Source organism: Armigeres subalbatus, chromosome 2, assembly GCF_024139115.2.
Source record: "Armigeres subalbatus isolate Guangzhou_Male chromosome 2, GZ_Asu_2, whole genome shotgun sequence".
Taxonomy (NCBI): domain Eukaryota; kingdom Metazoa; phylum Arthropoda; class Insecta; order Diptera; family Culicidae; genus Armigeres; species Armigeres subalbatus.
Window position 1 is genome coordinate 127654756 of NC_085140.1, and position 6202 is coordinate 127660957.

Below are 6202 nucleotides of genomic sequence, written 5' to 3' on the forward strand. Positions count from 1 at the left end.
AATGGGCACTCTAAAGTGGTCTGACCGATTCATCGCTCTTTTTCCCTTCAGGAAATATATATTTATTGAAGAAATATCAGCGTCAACTCGAGGCATAGCAGAAATATTGTGATTTCGAGGGAATTGAGGCAAAATGAGTTCTTTAAAGTGATCTTACCAGCATGAAACCCCGCGCAATAGATTAATCGCACTTTTTCCCTTCAAGGAACATAAACTATCTGGAAATTCTGCAGCGTCAGTTGGAGTAATTGAATTTCGAGCCTTTACCTTTGAAAATACCCAGTGTGGCGGCGCTGTAGTTTCGACATAATCTGTTGAGGCGCTGTGTTCACCGCATTCCATATAACCTCTTCCCGACACAGTCACACTTAACTCAACTCCCCCTCCCCCTCTAAGCATTACGTAATTTATGGATGTTCCCTAAGGAAGTAAAAGAAACTAAGAAAAGATGATGTTAAGAAGTATAAGAATCTGTAAAATAAATAGGTAAAAAAATTGAAGTTAAAAATAAATTCACCCTTTCCAGAAAGCAATCTCCATTCATAAGTATTTGTTCAGAATGTAATGTCTTCTATCTCAATTTGATATCAATGTTGACATATAATGCAGGAAATATAAAACATTTTATGGACAGGATGTTATTTATTGACATTTAGTAATTATGTCGAGTATTTATGGTTGAATCAACCGAAAAGTATTTGATAACCGCAACGTAAACTGTGAAGCTATATCTTGCATCGTAATAATGATTCTGACCATATAACGTGTTGTTTTTTATTATGCGGGATAATTTCGCGATTGTTGGCAAAATTTGCACGAACGAGATGACAAAGCATTCTAAAGCCTAGCGTCCTATCTTTCAACGGATCCGAAATTGGACATTTTTGGACATGTTTCCTTTGTAAACCATCCGTCCGGCACGTGAAGGCAAATTTTATGGCAAGAGGGCCGCACAGCAAAATATGAGGGAGCGCGTGGAAATTTATATCTTTTCTATATACTATTGCGAGCCCCCGGTTGTGGCGCAGCGCCGAGTCTCCTCAAAAGACTTAGGGCGTCGTCTTCAGTAGCCAACGTAGTTCATATCTGTGCGGACGGTTGTCGTGCTCGCAGCGTGGTAGTCTGAGCTCTGTAGTCCGTTGGCACGTGCTGCGCGTGTGGTCTGGCGCATTAGCGAGGAATTTGTTTTTGGCGAATAATTTATTGGTTGTAATTTCATCAGACGTTGCATCGTCATCCTAGCAGAAAATGGATAAAAGCCAGATCAAACACCTATTGGATCTGTCCAAGGAAGAAAAGAAAGCATTTTTGAATTCGTTTGATGGGATCATGTCCGACTGTGATGGTGAGTCTGCAGATCACTGTTTAAAGCAATAACTAATGAGGCGTTTCATGTCTGTTCTTTCAGGTGTGGTGTGGAACTTCACTGGCCCGATTGCCGGAGTAGACGACGCACTGCAATTGAAGAAGGACGGGAAGAAATTGTCATTTATTTCGAACAATGGTATGCGTACTATGGAGGAATATAGGCAAAATTTCAGAAACTCGGAGTCGAATCCCAAAAATATTATATCGTCCACCCTGGCTTAACAATGGCTAGGTACCTCAAATCGATCGATATGCAGGATGCTGTGTACTGCATAGGATCGGGGGTTTTTAAAGATTATCTTAGATCACTGGGTTTACTGTTCTTGATAGGGTAAGTAAACTATTAATACCAATTCGTTAATTTAATGATTTTAACATTTTAACAAAAACGAAAGAATGAGTTGCATATTGGCCTATTCTTTTTTATAGTATTTTTTTTAGTAGTTGGCCCGCATATTTGCGAAACGAATTGACGAAATTGATGATGAATTCAAAATTATATAAGTTTGTGTCAATGAGATTGACAATCAAACAGTTTCCTTATCATTTTCATGAATCTCCGGTGTTTTATCTTTCAACATTGTTGCAAAATTTGACACCACTCAATACATTACAAAACACAGTTCTCTATAAAACCAAAAAATGCAACTTATACAAAATAGGATATATTCACTAAAACACAACCACTACTTTTACAATTTTGTAACCATTTTCGACCAAGTAGAATTTGAAGGCTGTTTCTCAAGAGGTGACAATTAAGGAACAGTCTTCAAATTCTACTTGATCGAAAATAAGTTACTCATATAAATGTTAACAGGCTCAAAATAATGTATTGTGTTGGATTTTACACATTGTTAACCACAATGACCATAATCAAAAAACAACTTCATTACTAGACCAACATTTGAAAACGGCGTAACAGCCAAAATTTATTCCTTTTGATTCTTCAACTACATATCTTCTTATATATAAAAATGAAATGGTCTGTGTTCGTATCCGCATAACTCGAAAAAGGCTGGATGGATTTTTTTCATTCCTTCAGCAGAAACGTTCATTATAGTTTCCGACGGGTTTATATGATATTTCCTCATGTGGAAATCATGGGCAAGGTTAAGTAAATCACGAAAAACTTAAAATAACATTCGTATGGAAATTTTGCATGAGTAGTTCACAACACACGCATTTCCGCCTACTATGCAGGACAACGTCTGCCGGGTCGACTAGTATAGCTATATATGTGGACAAAGAATCAGAAGGAATAAATTTTAGCTGTTACGCCCTTTTCATATGTTGGTCTAGATTAGATTTATTTTTGCAAAACAAATCGTTATTTCTCATAGTGATTGAGAAAATATTGAAGGTTAAGGTCACTCCTGACGTAATCCAAGTTTGAAAGTGCTCGCGTTTTCGGGGGCACACCACTCGATACGGAAGTAACGCACAACTGTCATTTTTATTTTTTCACGCATGCTGCGACGCAGCAAAGCTAAATCAACAAAAATGACAGTTGTGCGCCACCTCCGTATCGACTTGAAACTTGGATTCCGTCATGAGTGACCTTAAGGATCGAACAGGGAGTTGATTTCTTCTATCTCTCATATCGTTTTGTTAGCAAGAACAAAAACTGATTATGCTCCCTATTGAGGGCTGTCTCGTAGCCATGCATTAGGATTTATTTGCGTTCCACCTTTTTTAATTTTCTCATATTGTTCGATTCGTTGAAAAATTATTATTGAACACAATTTAGTTTTAGTTTCGTTTATCCAAAAAAAAGTGAAACCTTTGCATACCGTACCCATTCTAGCCAACGGAACGCATCCCGGATGACGGCACTGCCAAAGCTTTGTACAGCTTTACACGGCTCCTTCGCTGGCACCAACGGACCCCGAGTAGGGACGTCGTCGTCGATATGGATGTCAACGTTTCTCTAACTCAACTTATGAAGGCCAAATGCTACCTCGACCGCAATCCGGACTGTTTGCTGCTGGCCGGGGCTACGGATTACATCATACCTTTGGGTGAAAAAATGGACGTCATAGGGCCCGGCTATTTCATCGACTTACTGGAAAATGTTACCGGACGCAAAGCGCTGGTTCTGGGCAAACCGGGTCACGCGCTGTCCGAGTTCATATTGGAACAATTACACGTGACCCATCCCGAACGGACGCTATTCATCGGCGATATGTGAGTACTGATACGGATTGTAGATTTGCATTTGACTACACGTGACGGTGCCACCTGGGGGAAGTTACTTTTAACGATTTCACATACCGTTATGCGGGGCTTCTTTCGACACATCGGGGCTACTTTGGACATTTTGAAACAAGAATTATAACGTAAACTACTCTCAAACTGCCATTATCACCATTCGGGTGTCTTGTTGATAGTTGGATAAGAACTTTCTGTTTCAAAAAGGATATTTTTTACTTTTAGTTTTTATAGAAAATCAAAAATCCAAATTAGCCCCGGAGCCAAAAGAAGCCCCGCACGACGATACTTATATTTCGAATGGATACAATCAATGCGCCAAAGTTAATTACGGAGGGCTAATAACGCATAGTACCAACATGCAGCATAGGGGAGACTGGGTAGACTTGATCCCCTTTTCTGATTTCCGATGTATCACAACCAAAAATAAATAAACATACGCGATTTCCACACAGACTCTCTAAGAAATATAGCATTTAATTTTACTGATGTATGACAGTCCTTAAACTATTGTTGTTATTGATACACAATCGATTTTTTGGAGTGCTGTCAAAAATCGACTTTTGAAATATTCGGGGGAAATTGATCCCTCTACAAGAAGTTGCTTTGATAAAATTAGAAAGTTGCCCTCAGATTTTTCAAATGTTTTCCCTTCAAAATACGCAGAATTATCGAATTGCTGTGCGTATACATGAACGATTTTTGTTATTGAATTCGATAGCACATGCAATTTTAAAATTTGGGGAGACTTGATCCCCTTTCTATGAGATCTACGCAATAAATCATTTTTCCTGCCAACCCTTCATCAAATCTGTCAATTCTACAAAAAATTAGAAGCCTAAGAACAGATTTATATTTTTTTGAATTTTTTCGCAAAATTTTTGTATGGGTGACTAACGGAGGATCAAGTGTCCCCATATTGAGGTAATAACTTCAAATCCAAATATCCCAAAACTTTGATGGAATGTTGACATTTTCATCAGTTCAGATCAAAAAGCATATTCATGGCTTGTTGCTGTGAAAAAACGAAAGACTTTGGGCATTGCTATGAAAAGTTGTTCAAATTTTGCTTGGCCAATAAAAAAATCTTTAGGCATACAAACCGCCCTGCAGAATAAATAAGGTTGTCAATTCAAAAAATAACTCACCACATAAAGGTCATTTGTTTAGAGGATCTATACTAAAAAATACGCTAGAACAAAACTACTTAAGTTCTCGATAAAACAGGAGGTGATCAAGTCTCCCCGGGGATCAAGTCTACCCACCTTCCCCTATGGATGTTAATTGGCAAAGCGCGTCTACTTTATTATTATTGTGAATCCTAACCAATTTGAATAGTATGAAACGGAGCATGAAGATGATTCATTGATCGCCTTCTATAATTAGTTGTGTTACTACAATGTTTTATTTTTTTTATTCTTTTTAGGCTACCGCAAGATATAGGATTCGGAACGCTGTGCGGATTTCAGAAATTACTTGTGTTGAGCGGTGGTACCTCCAAAGCTATGATGATTAGTTAGGGAAGTTAGTAGGGAAGGGGGACGTAGACCATAATACTCGTGGTGACTCAAGGTTAACAATTACTTAATTCAGGACGGACGGGGTAGGAGTATGGGTTTAGGGTTATTCCAGCTGTTCATCCGGGCATTTGACGTTGGAAACGGTTTTGCGTGGCGTCGTGCTCGATTTTTGTTCGGCATGGAGCATCTTCCGGATGGCCAGGGCTTTGTGGTACACGGAACAGAAAAACAGAATCGAACGGAGAAAAAAACTGAGAAAGAGATAAACACGGGCATTAGACTTTGATATCAGCCGAGCGAAGAAAGGCATAGATGGCCTGCATATAATCCACATCGCGATCTCCCAATACACCTCTTACTTCCCTGAAGGGTTGTTTACCTCGGGCCACAAGGGTATCCAATAATTGCTCTCTGGAGGCGTCATTTTCCGAGCAGAACCAAACTACGTGATCGATGTCATCGTAACCGGCTCCGCACCTACATAAGTTGCTATCGACAAGGTTTATTCTGTAGAGATGTGCGTTTAGTGAATAGTGATTGGACATAAGCCTCGACATCACGCGAATGAAGCCTCGACTCCTTTTTACAAGACATAACTTACATTGAGTTTGATAGTATTGACACAGAACAAAAATCATGAAGAACCAATAACCTAGGCAAACAAAGTAATTCAACGAACGCATATACAATATTAAAAAAATGAGGTTTTTACGCCTGTGTGAGCAAGACATGTATGTGTTGATGTGTGTTGATGGTATACTCAAATTGGCTTTTCCTCATCTTAAGGCTTCATTAAGCAAACGCAGATGAAGTTATTAAAAATAAAATTTAAATGAAAATTACATGCCATATTTTGAATAACGATTATGATTTGCTAGATAAATGAAAATGAAAATGAAAGAAAAATTCTCGCTTCAAGATGAACCAAAAGTGAACCAAGGTTTGGGGTGTTATCTAGTGAGCCCGTAGAACGTAGAATATGAAGCTACTATAAAGCTTGTGGCCGAATCTAATGAAATACCCAGCGTGTTTGTACCTTCAAATGATTGGAAGCATTTAATTGTTATGATTTCAAGCAAACTGCGAGTTTTTCGGTTCACTAAAAT

The 6202-nt window shown here is 38.6% G+C and overlaps 1 pseudogene; it reads left to right on the plus strand.

The window, feature by feature from the left end:
* The first annotated feature begins 809 nt into the window (after window positions 1–809).
* On the plus strand, window positions 810–5815 carry LOC134215098 (uncharacterized; annotated as a pseudogene).
* Window positions 5816–6202: the final 387 nt, after the last annotated feature.